Raw genomic sequence first — 23,450 nt, forward strand, 5'->3', positions numbered from 1 at the left:
CCTCCTGTTATTATTTTACTATCTCTCTGACCTCCATGCTTAAACTTCTTTTTACCTCCTCTTCCCTAAACCCATGGTACATACTTTAGGATATGCATCACACAGATGAAAGAATCATTTTAGAGTTTATTTGAATAGACTTATGGTTCCCTTTAGGTAAAAAAAAAAAGATAAAATTCTATCTTAACCAAAATAATAATCCATATTTATATTGTAATTTGAAGTTTGCAAAGCAATTTCTTTATTTAAAAATAACTTGTGACTTAAATAGTGAAACTATAAATATGACCATTTTATAGATGAAGAAACCCAGGGTTTTGAAGTTTAAGACCTGTGCCCATAATGATACAATCTGACTCCAAGTCAGTCACTTTAGAGAATACAACACTTGGATTCTTATGAAAAGATTATTTCTCACTCTGTGAAGGCTCATATACCAAATTGGATATGTACTGTGAGGCAAGCTTGTCCAGTGGATAGGGCTTAGAATCAGGAATTCCTAGACTCCCATCCTGCCTTTGACACTTCCTTTCTCTGAAATCATGCACAATTTAGTTAATCCATCTGAGTTATGTTTACATCTATAAAATGGATATAATGCCTCTGGAATTTACATTATTGCATTATCGTGAGGTAGAAAAGAGAACATTTATATAAAAAACACTCTGAAAATTACAAAAGGTTTTGCAAATTATTCTGACATTTTGTGGAGCAGTAGGTAGCAGTGGAAGAAGTTTGAAATCTGAACCATGAAAAACCAGAAAGTTTAACCACAGTAGTAATGAGGAAATGAAAAACAAAAGAGAGATATCAAGAAGGAAGCCAATTTGGGACGCTGTCAATTTGACACCGGGTTTTTTGGTGAATTGATTCTATATAGGAGACAGGTGTGGGGTAAGGAAATCATGCTGAGTTGGTATTGGAGGCAAGAGAAACCAGGGAACAGTGGAATTGACCATCAAATGCTATGGCATCCCAATAGAGCCTGATGAGAAAGTCAGTGTGTCAGAGTACATAATGAATTAGACCTCACTATAGACAAGTTGATTAAACTATATAAGTCTCAATTTTTTCCTCTATAAGACTAGGCTAATACAAGCATCAATTTGTGGATTAAATGTGATAAGTAAAATACTTTGTAAATATCAAAGCACTACAAAAGTCTAGATGACATTATTGTTTTTACTGCACAGAAGAAAATCACAGAAAGGAATGTAATGTATTATCAAATTGGGGGCAAAGCATACACTTGACTCAGGAGAACTATGTACAAATTATAATTTTGTGATTTATAATTTCTGTGACCTTGGAAAAGTCACCTTTCTATACCTCATGTATCTCCTCTATCAAGCAGAAGATTGGATTAAATGACCTCTAATTCATGTTCAAATTCTAATTCTGTGACTGTTATCTGACACTAAATAACAAGACTGACAAATTTTCACGTTTCTATCTGTCATTCTAATTCCTTTGAATGATTTCTGCAAATAGGAAAAACCTATAGAGATATTTGGAAGACAGAAAGTCCTGTGAAGAATAAGAGACATCCCAGGGTTAGGGAAGATCAAGGAAGTCAGCCTGAGAGCAGGCAGAAGTCAGGTAAATCAGAGGCTTCAAGGCAGAACCCTTTACCATAAGGGACTGACTCCAGGAGCTATCTCGGTCATATAGTTATGCACTGAGATGTGATGGGATAAAATTTATTATCAAAGTAAATCATATTGATCTCTATCATGAGACTTTACTGAAGCAAGAAATAGGTGTTGGGGGTTTTTCAGCATAAACTGGAAAAACAAGCTGTGTGGTTCTCCCCAAGGTTACCATAAATTTTCATAGCCTGTGCTGATAAAAGAATGAAATGGCAAAGATTCTCACATAGTTGAATACTTATATATTACAATGAATATATTTATACATACATATATAGGTATATAACATATTGATAATATATTTCACATGAATGTATATAAGTTTTTAAATGCATACAGACAATATATGTATAGGTTACATGTATGGGTCTGGATATATATGTATATAAAATTCCTGGGTGTGTGTAATAGTACTTCCCATAGAGTTAGGCTGGTGTGCTCACATGAGAGGTGATACTTCTACTCCGAACCTTTGCTAAAGTTCATTCTTTTCTCTCATTAGAAATTTGAAGAAGAGACGGTATTGGCTATGTCCCAAGTGAGAAGCTGCCTCCGTAGACACTGAAATCATTGACGTGAATTCTGAACCCCATTGAGCTAAATTTAATCAAACACAAGATAAACAAAATAAAGAAACCAAATTTAACCAACTAATCCCAGATTCCAACCATTTCCATAATTTCAAATATCTAATTTAATAATCTTGACAAAGTCACTTCCTCTCTTTTATTCTTATCTTCCTCTTCTGTAAAATGAAGAATTTCAAAGAAATAAGCTCCTTTCTAGCTCCAATATATTAATATTTTCAAGACATATCCAAGGCTAGTTAATGATGGGGAGACTATATTTCCCACCTTTGTTAGAATTCAGTTTTATAAGCTTCTAATAAGAAAATATATTGAAACCATTTTAAAAACTGAAAGGTACTGTCAAAATGCTCCTTATATTGAGAGTTTTGATTGATGTGTTGGTTCATTTTGTTGGGCTGGGTTTTTTATTCTTTATTTTCTATTTTTTATTACAAAGGATTATTCTCTGAGGAAGGAGGGATAGGGATATATTATAAAATTAAGAAGATATAAAAACAAAAGATGCCAATAATTTTAAAATTATATTTCTTTAGCTGATTGAGAATCTGTAAATATCTTCAGGATGGTTGTTTCTTTTATTGATATAGATCATAGCTACTCTAAAATGGGATAGATGGTCTTTAAACATTGATGAAACTACACATCCCATTGTTATCCTTGAGATGACTTGAAAAGTTTTCCAGAGAAGAAAATATAGGCAGAGGGCATTCTGGCATATGTTTAACAATAGACTTTAAGGAAAATACATCCATTGAAAAATATTAAGTTTAATCTGCATTATTAGAACTTTCTCCATAACTTTCCTTAAGCCTAGATAATTATCAAAACAATCAATCAAATTTTAATTTGTAGCATTAATGATTTCCATGCTATAGATGTTCATATTAAAAACTTAACAATCATCTCTTCAGAGCTGGCATGAACCAACTCCAGCACACAATTCTCATAGGTAATTACTATAACCTTATTTGAAGTTATTGAAAGTCTTGGTGGAAAGAAGACTCCTGTCATTGCTTTCATTTTCAAACCAAGTTATTGAAATTCAGAGAATGATTTTCCCACAAATATATGGAATGAAAATGGCAAACTCAGTACTGGAAACCTATTCTTTCAATAAGTAGTCCAATGCTTCCTCCACAACCCCACCAATCATAGCATCACAGATTAAGCAATAGAAAAGACCTTAGATGTTTCTTCTCGTTACCTCATTTTTCAGTTGAGGACGGTAAAATCTAGGAAAGTCATGTAAATTTGACCAGATCATAGAGTGAGGAAGTCTGTCCTTTAACTCCAAACTCATTGCAACAGCCTATTTTTCCCAGAGACACACATTTTTACTATAAAGATGCAGAGGGCCCAGTGAACAAAAGACCGCTCATCCTTCTGATTTTGACTTGTATCATTTAATTAATCCTGATTTCTATGTCCCTGCATGATTCTCTTTTGATGAATAAGCAAACTTAGCTGAAGCACCAGGTCATTTTGAAGAGGAAATGAGACACAACTTTGTCAGCTTTTGTCAAATCTACCTCATATAATACTTCTAAGAAAGGTCAGTACCTGGTAACAAAGAGACTCTAGAATAACTATGTCTCCAAAACTACCAGACATTTTTCTAATACAGCTTCCAGAGATATTCCCTAGTTCTGTGTGGAAAAAAAGAGCTACCTCCTCTCACACTACCCACTTCAACCACTGACCCACTATCATTGATGGTCAGGTAAATTCAAGAGCCATCCAAATAGCAGTGCCACCAAGCCCATAGACTTTTTTCCAGCTTGGCCTCAATAGCCCTCTTCCAGGAGAAAAGCCTTGTGTACATTAGCCTGGCATCTGCCACTGGAGGTGCTTCTGTCTCCACTTACTAAGAAGCCCTAGCTACCGAAGATCAAGGAAAGAGTGGTCACTATCAACATCCATGGTGCTATCAAATGATTTGCCTTCCAGAAACACTTTTTAAAAATGAATTACCATTTGTTTTGTTGCTGGACTGGAAATTTCCATCTGACTTGTAGTTGAAATTGCTTATATATTGAACCGATTGTCTTCACCACTCATTATTCAAATGTGAGCTCCTTAAGAAAAGGCAATAAGGGGGCAGCTGGGTAGCTCAGTGGATTGAGAGCCAGGCCTAGAGTCGGGAGGTCCTGGGTTCAAATTTGGCCTCAGACACTTCCTAGCTGTGTGACCCCTGGGCAAATCATTTGACCCCCATTGCCTACCCTTACCACTCTTCTGCCTTGGAACCAATACACAGTATTGACTCCAAGATGGAAGGTAAGGGTTTAAAAAAAAAACAGGCAATAACTAGCACAGCTGGGTAGCTCAGTGGATTGAGAGCCAGCCCTAGAGACAGGGTGGGGTGGGGTGCAGTTGGGGGGTGGTGTCTGAGGTTCAAATCTGGCCTCAGACACTTCCTAGCTGTGTGACCCTGGGCAAGTCACTTAACTCCTATTGCCTAGCCCTTACCACTCTTCTGCCTTGCAACCAATACACAGTATTGATTCCAAGATAGAAGGTAAGGGTTTAAAAGAAAAACTGGCAATAATGTGACTCACTGTTTTATCTCCAGCACTTAGCCCAGTGCTTTGTATATAATACATGTTTAATACATGTGATCCTGCTATCCAAAAGGAAAATAAATTGCCATGGTTGGTAGTGTGTTGCTTCTCCCTAAAGATATTTCCATAAGGTCATAAGGTCTGGGTAAAGCTTTCCTATGAATAGGATCATAGTTTTAGAAATTGGTGGAACTTCAGGGCTTTTCTAGTCTCAGGGTCCTTAACCAGGTGTGCGTGTGTGTGTGTGTGTGTGTGTGTGTGTGTGTGTGTGTGTGTGTGTGTGTGTGTNTAACCATGTGTGTGTGTGTGTGTGTGTGTGTGTGTGTGTGTGTGTGTGTGTGTATGTGTGTGTGTATGAGAGAACAGAGAGAGAGAGAGAGACAGAGAGAAAGAGACACAGAGAGAGAGAGAGAGATATCCCTTGAGCTGTGTGGTGACATTAATATATGGATGCTGTCTCAGTATAATGTTTTAAATGCATAAAAAAACTTTATTTTTGGATAGGAAAATAATTACACTGAAATATAGTTTTAAATGTAAATACATTATGTAATATAGTAATATTTGTATATATTTAAAACAGTTCATTGGCCCCCAAGCTAAAACACAACAAAAAAGTTTTGATCTACTTTATATGAAGATATTTAAAATAAGTCAGAACAAGTGACGTGCCCCCAAATCACTGTTAGCAGACAAATGCCAGTATAACAACTCCAAATGTATTAGTCCTTCAACTATTACAATGCTGCATGCCATAGAAAAGATACTTTTTCAGGTATAGGTTGAATTGGATGTCTCTTCCAAATTTTAAAAATTCCTTGACTGGTTTGTTTGTTTTGGTCACTTGATGTATTATAGATTTAAAGCATAACACAGTACTATCTATGCACCAGGTTGAAATCTGTTACAAATCAATTCATTTCTTAAGAAGTAAATGTGTAAATATATAATCCAATTTAATTAGACAAAACTAATAACTTATCTAGTATATGTAAGGTATGCTTCAAAGATAAAGAATATACAGTATAGATAGATAGAGAGATAGAGAGATAGATAGATGTAAAGGAGTATACAGTATTTCTACATGAAAATTCTGAACATTTAGTCAAATACTATTTAACTAATTCTCTTCCCCATAGCTCTGAAGATCAGGCAAGAATAACTCAAAAATGCCACCCTCTGCCAAAACCTCGGCAGGACCCCATTTGTCATTTTTAATAATAGTAAACAGAATTAGCAGCACAAAAGAATATTGGATTGATATTCATCTCCTATAGTTCTTGGATTTATGTATTTTTAAAATGTTCTAATTAAACAGAAACCAGGTTGACGAAGACTTTTGAAACACTGAAAACTAGAAGGGTTTTGAGGAGGATCTTTGGAATACAAACTGGCGAGGAATTTAGAAAGAGACAAAGACAACACAGAATGTTTGGCACTACAGTGAGGAGAAGCCTGCTTTGAATCTTCCTCTGACACTATTAATTATATAACCCTGAAAAAATAATTTAATTTTTCTGTATCTATTTCCTGAGTTGTAAAATGGGGTAATAATACCTAGAATACTTACCTAATATTATCATTATATCAGATAACATGCATGTGAAGTTCAGTATGTATATTAATTTTTATTTAGTGTCTTCATTCACATTGAGTAATGTGGTAGAGGATGAGACATAAGTGTAACAACTAGTTTGAGATATAATCATTACAGGGGAGCTAGGTGGCACAGTGGGTACAATGCGGGGCCTGGAGTCAGGAAGACATAAGTTCAAATCTGGCCTCAGAAACATACAATCTGTATGATGTTGAGTAGATCAGTTAACTTTGTTTGCCTCTGTTTTCTCATCTGTAAAATAAGTTGGAGAGGGAAACACAAAACCACTCCAGTATCTTTGCCAAGAAAATCCCAATGAAGGCCATGAAAATTCAGACCTGAGCCTAAAAAACATCACAGCTACTTTTATAATTAAAGTTGTAGCCTATTTGATTGAATTTCATTTTTACTTTTGTCAAGATAAGTTCCTGTAGACATCACTTAAACTTACTCTTCTTATTTATCAAAATATCACAATTGTCTCTAGATCTCTACTTTCCTTGGAAGTCATGTTCAATAACTGATATAACTATTTACTCTCTTCTGATATATTTATTATTATCACTTTTTTGAAAACTGACATCTTTTATATATTTGAATGAAGAGGAAGAAAAAGAAGAGGCCCATTCTGCCTACCTAGTTCTTAGCGGTACAATTGGCCCCTAATTGGCCATGGTAATGAGAGGACAAATTTGATTCAGAGAGCCAGAACAAAATGTGCTTCATTAAAAAAATGTATTTTAAAAGATTACTGTTGACTGGCCTGAAGAAGGTAATTTTCTGTTCACTTAATGTCATTGGATCCCCCTTGTTCCAAACTGATTCCTTGCTGGCATAGTTACCAAAGTAAATAAATGTTTTGTTTTGTTTTGTTTTCAGTCTAGGAAAATGCTACTAGGAAGCCAACACATAACTGAAAAGAAACCTAAGTTTTAATGAAACTATTGGGCAAGGATTCTTGAACTCTTATTTCTGGATATTATTTTCTCTCATTATTCTGTCTATTGCCAAAGTAGTAAGGACTTTCACTTTTCTTCTGGATGTGAAAAACATTAGCACAACTTGGCTGGGATGCATGGCTTTTCCTACCTTTAAGTGTCTTAGTAAAGTCCTGGGACTCTATGCCTCTTGGCCTTGTCTACTATTCAGCATCTGTTTTTGATCTGGAGTTGAGCCGAGATACAAATGTAAAACCCTTTTCCCTCCACCCCAACTATCTCAGTCTATTCGCTCTGGTAGGAGCTGAGAAGTTGACATATTTGTACCATGAAGACACGGCTTTGAATTAAGATAAGTAGTCATTATAACTCATCTCTATCCACATTATAAGCATATTTTATATTTTTAGGATCATTTTAAGGATTCTAATTCTATTATATAGAAATCTTTATACACTGAATTTCAGCACAATGCAATGCCTCTCACATAGTAGTCACTGAATGAAGTGTGATGAATGAAGAACTAAATGAATGACACACATCCGTACATATGAATATAATCTCTCTCTCCTCCACCTCTCTCTCTCTCTCTTGCTATATATATATATACATATATATATATATATGGATATATATATGGATATATATTTATGTCTATATAAACATGAATTTTGTATTGTACATAGAATCATGTTGACCTTGAGATAACTATGGCACATTCAGTTGGAAAAATTAAATAGGCTTCTTGTGATATAGGAATTTAGTTTAGGGGAAAATATAAGGTTGAATATATAATTTGTGAATCACCTCTATAGGAATAATACTTGAACTTTTAAGAAGTACTGCTTCTATTGTTGGACGATATGCTTAAAAAACTCTCATATATTAGTACAATTTTTATGTTCATTTAGCTTATTTTCTATATTTTGTATTCTCTGTTAAATTCTTCTATCTATAGGAAAATCATTTGGTTAATTTATTGGGTTAAGCTTTAAATGCATATAAAGACCACAGCTAAAGATGTCAGTAATTATGGCACTCTAATAGATGTGAAGATAAAGCAAACTCAAAAACTGGTAAAATTAGGGAGAGTTCCCTCTTTCTTCCTAGTCATGTTAAAAATTATCCTCCAATTTTCTCATTATTACTAAATTTCTTCTCTGTCATCTATAGTGTGGCTTGCATTTTCTGTTCCAACTAGACATGCCTATTTACAATCCTTTGTACAATTCATGTACCTTAAATAAGGCTTAATATATTCCATTCCTTCTGACATTTCTTCTATTTTAGCCTTGAATTTTTATTTAATCCCTGAATTATTTACATTTTGTGTGTGGCTGTCTTGTTTTTTTCCAACTAAACTATAATATCCTTTAGAGTAGGCACAGAGATGCTCAATAAATAATTGCTGATTTATATTTTTTGGATGACAGGCTGAGCTGCTAGAGAAGAGAGAAAGAGACAGCAAGAAACTCAGTGGGACTGAGGTATGCAAGTGGATTTTTATCATTTTATTGAATATTTGAAGCAGAGTTATAGTTCATAAGACATTGCCCATTTAGCACCTGCTTTGAACTTTTTCAGCTTAGAACTACCTGTTTGGAGGCTGAGTTTCCATTAGGATATTGAGGAGTGAATGACTACTACCATAAGTAGTGGTACTCTGTAAATTTGAACTTTCAAAACTATAGTTTTAAAGTCATCACTAATATGGTTACCTTTGAGATTTAGCCAAAAGACAAAGTTAACTCAAAATGAAGTCATGCCTGACATTATTATGCTCTTTTCATGATAACAGGAAAATAAAATTTGTATGTCTACTAAAAGCTGATTATTTTATGGCCCCATCCAATTTCTTTTTAAACTTGTGGATGCTGACATATTTTTAAGGATGAGTTGGTGTGTTTATTTAAAAAAAAACTATTGTTATTTTTTTACTCCATTTCATGTAGTAGAAATTTAACCTGGCAGCTTCTGATATTCCAAATCAACTTCCCTATCTTAAAGTTTGAGGCATGGGGCCTCATGTCTCACAGAGAACAAATTCTGAGTTCCTATGAAACTGTCTTGTGAATTAAATAAAAATATACACACATAAACACACCCATTCAGAAAAGCATTTGGGACACCAGGCAGCTGTCACAGAACAATTTTTATGTGAATTAGTCAGGAACAAATCGGTAAAGTATTCCCCCAAAATGAACTGATGGGGAAAGTGGTGTCTGGCAACATGTGTTTGGGGTTTTACTAAGACAGCAACATCTGGGGACCAACTATCTGTGTAGGAAGAGGAAGACCAGCTGTGTTTATTGGATTGGCAGACAAATCATCACATCTCTTAATTTTCTATTTCAACTAACACTTCAATCAGTTTCCCTAACATTCCTAGGTCTTACAATGAGCTTATAAACCATCTAAATCTGTCATTTTTCTTTAGGAAAAATAAACTGGCATAAACAATGTGATATTTTGGCTTCTTGTAGGGTCACTTATGAGTTTGTTGACAAATACATTGTTAGCCAGAGGAAGTGAGAATTTCTCTTGTAATACCGTCTTTTCTTTTTCTTTTTTTTACTTTCTTAATTCAAGCCAATCTGAATTATAGAAGAGGCAACAAATGCCAACTATGTGCATAGAATTTTGATACCAGGGGTATAAAATTTAGGTAACTAACAGTCACCATATTCATGGAGTTTATAGGCTATTCAAAAGAGAAAAAGATAAAAATGCATATAGCTGCACATGATAATTCATAAGTACAGTAATACATGAATTCTTAGTGTAGAGGCTACCAGGGAAAACACATTGGATCTGCAGCCAGAGAACCTGGATTTTAATTCCAGCACTGATACTCATTATCATTCTATATGAACACAGTAAATCATTTAACAAGAATTGGCTTCAGCTTCTATATACATAATGTGAAAGTGTTAGATTATACAATCTCTAAGGTTTCTTTTGATTCTAGAACTATTATCATATCATTATAATACAATGAAGTGCATTAAAGAGGTTTGAAAATGTGCCATTCTTCCTCAAGGATATGGAATTTTAGATGGGTTTTAAAGGAATTTAGCATTTAAAGATATGAAGAAATTGCTTTTTAAGGATGAGGTGGACAATGTTTCCTCTCTAACATGCTAAGATACTTTTCTTCATCAAGTATAAGATATACTTGGAAGAGACACTGTAGCCACAACATGAGAATAGCTCATGGTTTACATTGGTATATGACTTCAAATTTCACAAAGAATGCTAGATTTGGAGTCAGGTGACCTGAGTTCAGATCTTGCCTTTGTTTCTTAAAATAGAAATGTGATTATGAACAAATATGTCCCACAGCCTCAGGTTTTTTATCTAATTGGAAATAATAATAGTTATACTATTTAGATGCACTATTTGGGAAAGTATTTTGCAAACTTTAAAGTGCCATGTAAATTAATTAGCATGCTTATTGTCACTTTGTCCTGCCCTGTCCAACTCTTTGTGAATCCAAGGACCCTAGTACTCCAGGGCCTTCTGTCCTTTGTTGTCTTCCCAAAATCTTGCTTCCATGGTGTTATCTATACATACCATCATCTGTTGTTCTCATTTCCTTTTACCTTCAATTTTCCCCACAACAGGGCCTTTTCCAATATCTTCTCATTATGTGGTCAGACTATTTAAGTTATAATTCAGTGGTTCTCCTTCAATGAGAAGCCTAAAATAATTTCTTTAAGTATTGGCAAATTTTATCTCTTTGTCAATAGAGGGATTCTCAGAAGTCTTCTCCAGTGGCATGATTCAAAAGCCTCAATTCTGCTCTGCTCAGTTTCTCTTGTAGTCCAACTCTTTTAGCCTTATTTTATTTTTTTAAACCCTTACCTTCCATCTTAGAATTAGTACTATGTATTGGTTCCAAGGCAGAAGATTGGTAATGACTAGGCAATGGGGATTAAATGACTTGCCCAAGGTCAGACAGCTGGGAAGTGTCCAAGGCCAGATTTGAACCTAGGATCTCCCATATCTAATACTTGCTCTCAATTTCACTGAGCCACCTAGCTCCCCACCTATAGCTTTATATTATTATATGAAAAGCCATAGCTTTGACTATACTCACGTTTGTCAGCAAGGTGATGTCTCTGTTTTTAGTGTGCTGTATAGATTTGACATAGTTTTCCTTCCAAGGAACAAGAGTTTTTTTAACTTCACAGTCATTGTTGGCAGCGATTTTTTGTGCCTAAGAATATAAAATTTGATACTGCTTCCATTTCTTCTCCCTCTATTTTCTGGGAAGTTATGGAACTGGTTGCCATGATCTTAATCTTTTTAAAAAAATAAACACTTACCTTCCATCTTCAAATCAATACTATGTATTGGTTCTGAGGCAGAAGAGTGATAAAGGCTAGGCAAGGGGGGTTAAGTGACTTACCCAGGGTCACATAGCTAGGAAGAGTCTGAGGCCAGATTTGAAACTAGGACCTCCCATCTCTAGGCTTAGCTCTCAATCCACTGAGCCACCCAGCTGCCCCCTATCATCTTAATCTTAGTTACTTAGGTTTTTTTTTTTTTTTTTTTTTTTTTTTGGTTAGGCTTCAAGCTAGCTTTTTTATTCTCCTCTTTCACTGCAATCAAGAGGCTTCTTAATTCATTTTGTATCATCTGCATATCTGAGACTGTTGATTTTTCTCCAGGCAACCTTGATTCTGACTTTTGAATCATCTACTCTAGCATATTTTATGATGTACTTTCATGTAAGTTAAATAAGAAAGATAACAATATACAGCATGTTCATACTCCTTTCCCAATCTTAAACCAGCCAGTTTCATATTTGGTTTTAACTGGTGCTTCTTGACTAGTATACAGGTTCCTCAGGAGAGAAGAAAGATGAACTGATACTCCCATCTCTTTGAGGACTTGTCACATTTTGCTGTGATACACACAATGAAAGGCTTTAGTGTAGTCCATGAGGCAGATTTTTCTGGACCCCACCTTGCTTTCTCAATAACGTGACAAATACTGGCAATTTGATTGCTGCTTTTTCAAAAACAGCCTGTACTTCTGGTAATGCTCAGGTCACATATTGCTGAAACTTAGCTTGCAGAATCATAAGTGTGATCTTGTTGGTAGGTGAATGAGTGCAATTGCTTGCTAATTGGAATACAATTGCCTTTCTTTAGGATTGAAAAATAAACTGGTCTTTTCCAAACCAGTGGCCACTATAGAGTTTTCCAAATCTGTTAACATTGAGTGCAACATTTTAACTACACCATCTTTTTTAGCTTTCTAAATAGTGTTATTGTTAGCAATGCTTGCTATGGTCCACTTGATTTCATTCTCCAGGATGTAAAGCTATATATTGGTAACCATGTCATTATTGTTATCAATGATATTAAGATATTCCCTATATATTTCTCGATATTCTTTCCACCTCTTCTTAATCTCTACTAATTCGGCTGAGTCCCTACCATTTTTGCCTTTTATCATGCTCATTTTTTCATGACATGTTCCCTTGATATTTCTGAATTTCTTGAAGAGATCTTGACTTTCTTATTCTGTTTTTTGCATTTTTCATTTGAAAAGCCTAATCTCTCTTGGCTCTTCTTTGGAATATTTACTTGGGCATACCTTTCCCTTTTATTTTCCATTTCCTTTTACTTCCCTCTTCAGCTATTTCTAAAACTTCGTCAGAAATTTTGCTTTCTTGCTCTTTCCCTTAGAAATGTTTTTGTTGTCATTGCTACTGCTACTACCTCCTATACAATAGTGCAAACCTCTATCTGCAGTTCTTCAGGCACTCTAGTTACCAGATCTAGTTCCTTAAGTATTAATCACTTCTACTTTTTGTTCATAATGAATGTTATTTAGGTCATACCTATTCAATTTGATGGTTTTCTCTATCTTCTTCAATTTAAGTCTGAATTTTTCAATAAGAAGCTTATGACATGAGCCACAGTCAGATTCAGGTCTTATTTTAAATGACTGTATAAAGTCTTTCCACCTTTAGCTGTAAAGTGAATAATTACTCTGATTTCAATATTTACCATCTGGTGATGTTCACATGTAAAGTCACTTTTTGGGTTGTTGAAAGATTGTTTGCTATGACCAGAGTTATCTTGACAAAACTCTATTAATCTTTGACATGATTCATTTTGTACTCCAAAACCAATTCTGGCCTTTATTCAAATTATCTTTCGATTTCCTACTTTAGCATTCCAATCTTCTATGATGAATTTGATATCTTTTTAAAAAACTCTTTATTTCTAGGAGATAGTTTCCTTCCGAGAAGTGAACAACTTTGGCCTCTTCAGCATCAGTGGCTGGAGAATAGATTTGTATTACTCTGATACTGAAGAGTTTGCCCCTGGATTCAAACAGATATAATTCTGTCATTTTTGAGATTATATTCCAGTATTGCTTTTCTCACCATTTTATTTATTATAATAGCCATTACACTTCTTCAAAGGAATTCTTGCCTACCGTAGTATATATAATAACCCTCTGAATTAAATTCATCCATTCCTATTCATTTAAGTTCACTGACCCCCATGATGTCTATATCTAATCTTCCCATTTCCTATTTAACTATATCCAGCTTACTTTGGTTCATAGATCTTACATTTCAGGTTCTATGCAATAGTGATCTTTATAGCATCAGACTTTCTTTCATTACCAGACACATCTATAGCTAAGCTTTCTTTTGGCTTCAGTTCAGCCCCTTCATTCTTTCTGGGGCTACTTGTAGTTGTCCTCTGCTCTTCCTCAGTAACTTGTTGGACACCTTCCAACCCGCAGGGCTCATCTTCTAGTGTCATATCTTTAATAATTTCAATATTGTACTTTGAGTTTTCTTGGAAAATATGTGGGTGTAGCTCATTATTTCCTTTTCTAGATCCCTTTTAGTCTGAATCCTATTAGGACCAGTCTGTCTTGGGTTATCCTGCCTGACATAGCTTATAGTTTCTTTGAGCTACAACAACTTCTCCAATATGACAAGGCAGTGATCTAGAATTATTATATCATTTAATTATTACATCAATTCTATAAGTTATGATATAAACATTAATATTACTTTTTTATGGTCAAGGCTATTGAGGTTAACAGGAGTCAAGGTCATTAATTTCTTAGAGCAATGTTCTACCCCCACATACACACACAAGATAGCATTTATAAAAGATAGTACAAAATAAGTTTAATATCTCTACAAGAATTGCTAGTATTCAGAGAACAATGAATAAAGAACTGCCTTTGGGATCAGGAGGGATGACTTCATGTCATTCCTCTGAAATAGCCAGCACTAAATAAACACTAGCAAGTTACTTAATGTCTCAGTGACCAAAGCAAAATGCTATGTCTGTAAGTTACAGAATAATGATAGAAGAAATGTCTTCACTAGGAGTTAGCTATGCCAATGATATCAGAGATCTAGAAGAATATATATTTACACATAAATAAATACTATATGTGTGTTGATATAGAAATATATATGTATATATATATTATGTGTATGAAAGCAGTACTAAGTGAAGAAAATTATTCATTTATTTCATTGCTTCCATTTAGGTTATTAAAGTGAATAGATTCTATGCCCATACCTATAAATTCAAAGAAAAAAGCTATTTAGGTTGCTGTAGGTTGTACTTGTGGAAGAATGTATTTCATGTGATTGCTTTAAAGTGTTGAATGTTCGTTCCACTTGTGACTGATTGTTTTGATGCTGTATAAATACAATTGTACAAATTCCCAGCTTATCTCAAACATATCTTTGTCATTTTTTCAAAGCTTCTATTCTTATACTACCCCACTCCTAGTAGCCTCATATACTCCCTCATTGATTTCTTCTTGGATGATTTTAAAAGTTTACTAAAACGTCTCCTGCCTTCATTTCTTTCCCCTTCAGTACTCGTTTCCTGCCTTCTATATGATCTCCTGATGCCAGACATCTTCCTTACTAAAAGATCTAATCACAGGACCCTTCTGCTCAAAATGCAACAACAACAAAACTTCAGTATCCCCCATTGACAACCAATGAAAGATTAATCTGCCCTTCCTAGTGCTCTGGGCTGCCCAGGATATTGTCAAACTCATTTTCCTTCCTCATCTCATATTTCTTTCTGTTGTTCATCCTACAATTCAGAAAAACTGAACTTCTAAATGTCCCCAGAATATGTCCTGTATTTTCTTATCTTTAGCTATGTTCATCTTGTAAATAATTGTGAAATATGAGGACTTCATCACTTAAGATACTTATACATGGGGGTAAGGTATTGGGGAAGGAAGAAATAAAGTGAAAGAAGGAGAAAGGATGAAAAGAGTAATATAATAGGGCAAGAAAGGTTAGTCTATTATCTTTGGACTTGCTTAGGAGAGGGAAAATGGAATTAAAATTACCAAATTATTTTGATGGTTGCTCACTCTAACATCCACCATTATCATTAAATTTAGACAGTATAAATGATATGAGACAGGATACCAGATGCTCAGTCTTAGTTTCCACTTGTAAAATAGATTTCACATCTCTCAAATTTACTGATCTGCATTAAAAATTATTTTGGGAGATATGACATCCTAAACTCCTTAGTTCCTCCTATGTTTGCCCATCAGAATAGAAACTTCAGACAGCTGTGCATAACTTCCCTGGAGTCATGCACCAGATTGCACTACCTGGTATAAATACCTTGTAAATGGGATTTTTTTTCTTAAAATTAAAAAAAAATATGAATAAGTTTGGATATTTGCCTACTAAAGTCACAGCATTAAGAATGAAAAAAAGTGAATGTTTCCACTCCAACAGTCTATGGTAACTTCCTTCTCAAGCTATGAAGTACTCATATCTCTTCTCAACTATTTACATTTTGTACTCATTTTTATATTTTCTATGAAGATCTATATTCTTTATTTGTTAAAGTGCCTAAGAATATTTGTTCCTCTGAAAGGGGCTGTAAAGTGTTAGATATTAAATGCTTGCTTGGTTTAGAGGGACATGGATCTCTCAGAATAAGTATCTATGCCACCAGCAAGCAAACATATTGAATAATAAAATGCTCACCGTTGCCCAGTGTTGTTTCTTGTAGCTAAAAATTTATTTATAGATTTTGACTTTCTAATGGTAGTTAGCAGAGCTCTGCTTTATGGCTTACAAAACACCCAGAGGGAGAATTCACTCTAATCAAATTTCGTATCTCAGAAATAAGCTCCCAAACAAATCAGCCAGCCCCTCACATTACCAACATTGGGGAAAAAGATAGATGATTACTCTACTAAGCTCTTTTTACCTTGAAACTGATTCACTGTGCTTGAGATGTTGATTTCTTCCCTGGAAACTGTAGCTCATAGTTGTCATGCTGTAATTCTTATGACTCTAGTAAGTCTGACATAAGGTCTCAGGTAGCCTACTGCAAATCAAAGAGTTGAAGTGCCTGCATCTGGTGATGAGTGCAAAATGGGAGGAAATCTAGAGGGAGGAAGCTTTCTGATATGAAATTGATCTTTATGATGAAACAAAGATCAGAATCAATATTAACAGACACTGAATATCTACTACATACAAAATACTTTGACAGGCAATGGTAAAATGAAAGGGAAGAGCCACATCGTTTGCCCTTGAGGAGCTTATAATTAAGTTAGGGAGATGTGGATATTTAACCACATATATTCAAGATATTAAGTGGCAAGAGGATTAGTAAGAAAGCATATAAAAGACAAATATGAAAAATCTTGAAAGTTATCTATCAATAAGCAATTACAATATAAAAAGATATATTTAAAGAGTACCAAGCATATCATCACCGTTATCAACAACATCCATTGAATTCCAATAAGCCATCTTTTTTCACTCAATCCCAGAGTTGGAAGAAACTATTTAATCCACCTGGTTTAGACCATATGTGAAATTTAACACATATATAAGAAGAGAATGCTCAAAGACAGATATCATGGCACTTCTGCCACCACCATCACTACTGTTCAATCCCTCTTCTCCGAGCTAAGCATCCCTAGTCTCTTCATCTGAAGCCCACATGGTCTTCATGGTACCTTAGTTTTCTCTTATGTGAACTGCTGGCATTTCTCTTTTTCTTATATTTTTATAATTCAAAGTTAAATAAAATATAACAGATATCTAGAATAGGATACAGACAAACCCTCACAATTTATTTATTAATAAAAATTAGCATTATATTAACTTTTTTAGCAGTCATCATAGTGTTGACTTATAATTCATTTAAATAAGCAGGACATTTTCACAGGAAATGTTGTAAGGCCTCACAACCCTGTCTGGAATTTTATATTAGATTCTTTGAATTTGAGTTTAGAAAGTTCTCTTTATATGCTATTAATGTTATTCATTTATCTTTTTTTTTTTAAACCCTTGTACTTCGGTGTATTTTCTCATAGGTGGAAGATTGGTAAGGGTGGGCAATGGGGGTCAAGTGACTTGCCCAGGGTCACACAGCTGGGAAGTGGCTGAGGCTGGGTTTGAACCTAGGACCTCCTGTCTCTAGGCCTGACTCTCACTCCATTGAGCTACCCATTTGCCCTATTCATTTATCTTTAATAATTTACCATTGGATTTTCTTCAGTGAAGGTGGATTGCTATACCTTTCAATATTCTTCACTTACTGCCTTTTAACAATGATGGTAACAAGAATAATACCTCCAATTGGAACAATATTTTGTAGTTTTCACAGGAATTTCATATTTCACAATAGCACTTTATCCTTCCAACATTCTCCAATGGGAAACTAATACCCAAAGTGATTTGTCCAAGGTTATTTGCCTACTTAGAGAGGGATATTGATTCAATTATTCAAAGATTGAGCTGAGACTAGACTCTACAAGTTGTGTTACCCCCAAAATGGGAGCATCACCCCAATTATCCATGGTCTTACACTAAGGAATGTGTAATAATGAATCAGAGGGATGTAAAGAATCATTGCTTCCCACCCTCACTACTAATATAGTCAAAGTTAGTCTATATTTGTCTTCATATCCCAACACTCTATCACTTCTAACCTTCCTCTGTATTGAACAAGGCAGTGCCTCTCCGGGCAGTTATAATCCAAATCAACCAAGCAATAGAAGTCATGCATGCAACACTTGGAAAATTTCACCCATAGCCCTGCATGTCATATAATTTTATGGCAGCTAATCATGGCCTATGGTGATTTTTGTAATACAGGACAATGACCCCATGAGGCCCAGTTCTTCCCTTTTCCTTTTGAGTGGGGGGTCACATTAAGTCACACAGAATAAGCAGACATGAATCAACTTGACCCAGAACAAATATATCATTGTATTATCTTCCTTTCCAACTTTTCTGTGCTAATATCAAGGATACCACCAGTCTTCTGGTCACCTCAGTTGCCCTCTCTTTCATATATTCAGTCAGTTGTCAACTCTTATAGCTTCTATATATCTATTTGATAGGCACATCTATACCTTCCTCACTGCTCACAAAACTACTGTATCAATTCAAGCTTCTATCACCTTTCATTTGTACTCTACCCTCCTTAGTTGTTTCCCTGCCAAAACTCTTTCTCTGTTCCTATGCATTCTCCGTGCAGTTGCCAAAGTGATATTCCTGAAGTGAAGGTCTGACCACGTAGTGTTAAGATACAATACACTATTCAACAAATTCCACTGGTTCCTTGTTAACTCTAGGTTCATATGTATTTTTTATCATTTTCTCATTATTTTAAAATTTCAATTTTCTAAGTTTAATAATATACATAATTATTAGTATAGTAGTATGCTATATAATTTATAAGTAATTAAATATGCTATTTAATGCTGATCAATGAAGAGACAGGATAATTCAGTATCAAATTGCAGTGATACTGAAGACATACCCTTAAGGTAAAACCCTGGGGTTAATTTGTATATTTTATCTGGGTTCAGAAGGGTGAATAGGAAACAAGAATGGACAATGGACTGGGACCAACAAGTGTGGGGGTGGCAGTTTGGGGAATGGCAGTTGACAGGAGTGACTGTTGGGCCTTAACTGTCACATTGATCCACCTAGCCAGGGAGACTGTGAAACCAACAAGTGAGTAGACAGACAATAGGTTTTATTAACAGGGCTTAATTCAATGAACTCTAGTTTTAAAGAAGGGAAAGGGGTTCTATTCTATCAGTCTTTGGGGAAGCCTCAGGGTCAGGGGATGGACTTATCTACACTAAGCTAGAAACTTTAGCAGGGTAGGGCACAATGGAGATTAGGAATGAAAGTGGGATCCTCACTGCTGAGTTCTGTCAAAATCCAGCGATGATACAGCTCTCCCAGGTCTTCAGCCAGTACTCCTTCAGTTGGGTAAGTCAGGGAGCTAAACCAACCTGAGCTGACCAGAAACCCAGGTTAGATTTTATAGTCTCAACCTAACCTCCTACAGGCAGATGTAGGATTTCCTCCTTCTGGATATCAGGATATCAGGATATAAACTCCACTTCTTCTGAGGTCTCCCAGGGGAGTCAGTTACAACTTGTCCCCAGCCACCATGGAGTCCGTCTCAGAGAGAGAAGCACAACTTCCTGCTTCCCCATTCCATTTAGAATTCTCCAGCCCTGCTTGGTAAGCCTCCAAAGTAATCTTAAACATTTTATTAATTTATCTTATAACAATCCAGAAATTCTTACTTGGATATATCAGATATTTGCATAATCATAGAATAGGTAGTCACAGAATCAGAAAAAAAAACTTTTCTGGTCCAGAGGAGTAAACCTTCATCAGGAAGTGCTTGTTCCTTATAATAATAAATAGAACCAATAATAAATGTTATGATAGAGGGGAGAGAGTCTATATGGGGTGAGACTCTCTTCTAGCTCTCCCCTCCTGCTGATTATGCACTGGAGTAGACTTTGAGGGGGTATCACCCTAAAATTGGGTGAGCTGGATGGTTGTGCCATCCCACAGGAGTTGGGGGCAAGCCTTTCCTATGAGATGAATCCAATTCTGAATGAGGGCAGGATTCACGCAAACCTCCCCTGAGGTCAGCCAACTTCACAGTGGGTGGTCTGGCTTCAAGATGGGGGCAGCAAGACCAAGCTGTGATTCCCCTCCCCCTCATCTCTCAGGCACTCTGGAATGCAATCTGACTAATGAATGTCTTTTATTAATATCAATATAGGGATTGGTGAAAGGGGCAAAGGGCAGAGGGATTTTGGGGTGCCCCCTTCTCTATTTCTATGAGGTCTGTCACTTGCTAACTCTATGATTAAAGTCTTGCTGGGTGAGAAGCGACAGAATCTTTAACCAGGGAATCAGGGTTTCAATGTCCAAAGAAAGATCCTCAGGAAGCCCTTAGGACTGGATCTGAGCTGGCATATCCTCCTTGGAACCTCTCCTCCTTCCTCAGAGAACCTTTGCCGGAAGACTTCCTCCTCGTTCTTCCTCCTCCCAAGCATTTCCCCAGAATCCCTCTGGTCTTAACTGTCACCAATGGTCACCAACTGTCAGCCACTCCTTCTCTGGCTCTTCCTGTCCCATCCACCTTGCACAAATCCCATCCTTACATCCTCAGTATCAACATTTGCAATATAAGCACTCATTACCCACCAGAAATCTGACCAACTGTAATTAATCTCTGAAATAATTCATATTCTTCAATGAATCTAACTGGAAGCCCCATCAGTTGTATGTTGAGTTTTGCTTTCGCCTTTATTGGCATAGGGATATTTAGCGTATAAAATGTCATTTAGAAAACAATAGTTTCTAAATTTTGATTAATTGGAAGAACAATTTCATATTTATAATTACTGGAATTATCCTGAATACTTAGAAGAAAGTACCATCTTCTATACTGTCTTCCCCAACCCTTTTACCATTAATATTGTCTTCCTCAAATTATTTTTGACTTAGCTTCTATTTTCATGCATATTTAAATATGTATGTATGTTTGTATATATATATATATATGAAAAAAATATATATGAATGCATATGTGTATATGGATACATATATACATGTTATTTTCCACAAATGAATGTAAACCCTTTGAAATCAGGTACTGTTATTTGGTGTGGTGTGCATGGCACATGAATGGGTTCTAGAATGGCTAAAGGCATTCAGATAGTAAGTAGTAGAACAAGGATGTTAACTCACATTGTCTGATTCCAAATCTCATCTTCTTTCCACTCCACAATGTCAGCTCTAAAAATATGTTATATTATATCCAGTAAAAAAATAACCTGCCCCTTCCTGTATCACACACACACACTCAAAAATCACTTGCTATATACATTAGAATGTTTGGGTAAATGCATAGTGTTCCATACCTGAGTTGTTGCTGATTTGTACAAAACTACTTGACTCTCTGACCTGTACAAGTTTGAGAATGTGAAGATACCTATCTTTGAGATAATTTGTGGATTTCAGATTCCAAATTTTCAAAGCAGATTTTAAAAAAAGGTTGATATATTCACATTTCAGCTTTCCCTTTACAAAGTGGTTTTCAATAAGGCTCCTTTTGAATAGGTCTTCAATGGGCTTCAATATAAAATAAATTAACACAGTGCTTTTGGGAAAACAATTATTTGATGGAGAGAAATCTACCTCCCATCTAAAAAATAGGAGTCATAGATAAAGCATGGACTCCGTGGTCTTAACCTGCTAATTAAATATACTTTATGCAAAGGAAGAAAATCATCCCGTTCATAACTTACATCATACAGCATGAATTCATGTTAACTTTCAATTTGGTTGACAACATTGCATTGCATATAACCTTGTTAAAAATCAATCATGACTGTGATGAAGCAATTTGAATAAACAAGGCTATTATGACTGTCACTTCTTGTTAAAGAAAGATAAAAACAGAAAACTAGGGTAGACCACTACATATGGTCAGAAGCTTTAAAAAGCAAGAAACAACTAGGGAAAGCAAAACAGTCTATGATTTTATATTTGAACCATCTGCTTTTGAAAAGTGATTCTCCATCTTCCAATGACTTCCAATCTTAAAAAATTAACTATCCATCAACCCGTCTTACTGAACTAATATGATGAGCTACCAGAACAGATTATAGCTAGAAGTCATAAAGATATATAACTTGAAATCCCCAGCTAGACTGATTATGTCTTAAATTTAATCAGGAGCCCTCACATAACTTAATATCATGCAATAAAAAAAGAAAAAATTGTTTATATCATGTATATACACATGTATATGTGATATATATACATGTTGTATTTGCACATACATACATACATCCTTATTGTTCAGTCGTTTCAGTTATATATGACTCTTAATGACTCCATCTAGGATTTTCTTGGTAAAGATACTGGAATACTTTATTTCCTTCTCCAGGTCATTTTTACAGATGGGGAAATGAGCCAAACAGGGTTAACTGACTTGTCCAGGGTCATATAGCTAGTAAATGCCTGAGGCTAGATTTGAACTCAAAAAGATGAGTTTTCCTAAATCCAGACCTGGCCCTTTATCCACTATGCTACTTAGCTGCCCTAATCATACATAATATATTTAAATACACATACGTATGTACATATTTATATATACACATGTAATATGTATATAGTATAAAAATAAATTTCATTTCAAATATGATTCATTTTATATATTTAAACATTATTCAGAAAAAGTACTCATAGTCTTCACTAGACTAATAAAGGTTCCATTAAAAAAAAAAGGAATCACAGAAACTTCACAAATAGAGTGTTTGGTTTTCTTTTTGCTTTTCAATAGAAGCTAACTAGCATATCTCTGGCCAAAAGCTCTACCAGTTAATCCAACTGAATTTGTCCAAAGGAAAACTTAATATGAGTTGTTTGGGCTGTTTAATTGAGCAAGACTGGAAAGTCTTCCTACAGGTAAGTTTTCTTTCCAATGACAAATTTAGTTAGCTCCATATATGCCATATTTTGGGGGTATATTTTCTCTCCTACGTTGTTTTCCTCTCTTACATTTTGAATCTAATTGCAATGGGCTAGCAAGTTCAAGCCCTTTAGTTCAGACTCTTTTGATGTTGAAAATAAACAAACAAATATGTGGATTTTTTTTAATATTCATTTGTCTCAGAGAGATTATTTTCACTTTTACAAATAAGCTTCCTAAAATAATAGAAGATTAAACATCTTCATATGACTTAGGGATAACTCTCACCTTTAATTAATAGCACTTGGG

This window comes from Gracilinanus agilis, chromosome 3, assembly GCF_016433145.1.
Source record: "Gracilinanus agilis isolate LMUSP501 chromosome 3, AgileGrace, whole genome shotgun sequence".
Classification (NCBI taxonomy): domain Eukaryota; kingdom Metazoa; phylum Chordata; class Mammalia; order Didelphimorphia; family Didelphidae; genus Gracilinanus; species Gracilinanus agilis.